Raw genomic sequence first — 2,500 nt, forward strand, 5'->3', positions numbered from 1 at the left:
GTGCATCCTGACGTGACAAATCTGATCATGTCACAAGCATTCACTTACTATAATCACTATCAACGAACCTGCCGCCCCCGCCCCCCCCCTACACCTTTCCTTACAACAACGTGTAACCTAACCTAACCTAACCTATGTTGTACCTTAACCTAACCTATGTTGTACCTTAACCTAACCTATGTTGTACCTTAACCTAACCTATGTTGTACCTTAACCTAACCTATGTTGTGCCTTAACCTAACCTATGTTGTGCCTTAACCTAACCTATGTTGTGCCTTAACCTAACCTATGTTGTGCCTTAACCTAACCTATGTTGTGCCTTAACCTAACCTATGTTGTGCCTTAACCTAACCCATGTTGTGCCTTAACCTAACCCATGTTGTGCCTTAACCTAACCCATGTTGTGCCTTAACCTAACCCATGTTGTGCCTTAACCTAACCCATGTTGTGCCTTAACCTAACCCATGTTGTGCCTTAACCTAACCCATGTTGTGCCTTAACCTAACCCATGTTGTGCCTTAACCTAACCCATGTTGTGCCTTAACCTAACCCATGTTGTGCCTTAACCTAACCCATGTTGTGCCTTAACCTAACCCATGTTGTGCCTTAACCTAACCCATGTTGTGCCTTAACCTAACCCATGTTGTGCCTTAACCTAACCCATGTTGTGCCTTAACCTAACCCATGTTGTGCCTTAACCTAACCCATGTTGTGCCTTAACCTAACCCATGTTGTGCCTTAACCTAACCCATGTTGTGCCTTAACCTAACCCATGTTGTGCCTTAACCTAACCCATGTTGTGCCTTAACCTAACCCATGTTGTGCCTTAACCTAACCCATGTTGTGCCTTAACCTAACCCATGTTGTGCCTTAACCTAACCCATGTTGTGCCTTAACCTAACCCATGTTGTGCCTTAACCTAACCCATGTTGTGCCTTAACCTAACCCATGTTGTGCCTTAACCTAACCCATGTTGTGCCTTAACCTAACCCATGTTGTGCCTTAACCTAACCCATGTCGTGCCTTAACCTAACCCATGTCGTGCCTTAACCTAACCCACGTCGTGCCTTAACCTAACCCACGTCGTGCCTTAACCTAACCCACGTCGTGCCTTAACCTAACCCACGTCGTGCCTTAACCTAACCCACGTCGTGCCTTAACCTAACCCACGTTGTCGCCTAACGTAACCCACGTTGTCGCCTAAACCTGCTCTGTAATTGTTATACGACTCGTTCAATTAGTGTAGTGTTGCCCACCCGCAACCCTCGCAATATAGTTCGCTACTCGCACTCCCCGCTCCCCTGTGTATCGCTTCATGTTAAACACCTTGCAAGTCTTGCTCACTTTCCACATGCTCCTGCTGTACACTGTAATGTGGATGGCAGCAGGACGTACATGCCGCCCCTCCCCACGTCCCCACCTTGCCCCCTGCCTTCGCAAGCTGGTTGGTGAGAACTTTGCATGTTCAATGCCCTCCGCATGCGACGTACTCAGGCTACGTTGTGGTGCGGCCTGTGTCAACTGTCCGCTAATGTCGTACGCGTAAACCACAATCTGTACTGCACATTCGTCCTTATGTACTGAATGATACATCGTGGCACATGTGTGACCGTACAACGACTGCGCCCAAAAACGGCGGACCATACAGTGCAAATATTGTGCACGCAGCTACGTGTCGTCTCCCTATGAGAGCTGGATTGCAGTGTGGTACGCCATAGAGACGTGTGGGAGGAACGGACGCCGTGGATGGCGATCAGCATGAGCTGTCTGTTGATGTATTCGGACCTAGTCGTCTCTCCTCACACACCGTGATGGCATGGTGCACCGCGTTCCATATCTGCGACATGCTACAGAGGCCGGTTGACAGTCGTTCGAGCAATGGACATCGCATACGTACGGGGGCCACCTTCCACGTATTGTCTAGGCGTGCACATTTTGTTGCGTGTATGTGGGCAGACGTAGTGTGGCGTGACACCTGACACAGGCATGCAATAATCGTGGAAGTTGCAAATGGCGATGGACGCCTGCGTTTTCTGGTGAAGTTACGCAAATGAACAAATGGTAACCTGTTGTGGTGCGGTTGTTCTCGCTAGGGGTGAATCGGTGATGGCGACGATAGGTTGAGGTACTAACCGGTTGTTCCAGCGATACCCACCATGCCGACGAAACTGAACGGCATCTGGGTGTGAAGCGATACGCGGCGGTGGCTGGGTGGGACCGTCCCCGGCCGGTGAGGGGGCGCCTCCCGGCGTGCTGGCCGCGCGGTGCGTGGGCGCACGCGCTACAGCCGGCTGGTGGGGGCGGCCAGTGGCAGGCGCGCCGGCCGACGGACGCGGCAGGCGTCGCAGCTGCGCGCCGGCGCACCCTGCGCGCGGCGCCGTGCGGCCAAAGTAGGTCCTCGCGGGCCCGGTGCGAAGCGCGGTGGACATCTTCAGTGTGCTGGTCCGATTGAGGACTGTGTGCGTTGAGGATGCGCTGCCGCCCGGCGCTCGGCGCCGCG

This window comes from Schistocerca piceifrons, unplaced genomic scaffold, assembly GCF_021461385.2.
Source record: "Schistocerca piceifrons isolate TAMUIC-IGC-003096 unplaced genomic scaffold, iqSchPice1.1 HiC_scaffold_1302, whole genome shotgun sequence".
Taxonomy (NCBI): Eukaryota; Metazoa; Arthropoda; class Insecta; order Orthoptera; family Acrididae; genus Schistocerca; species Schistocerca piceifrons.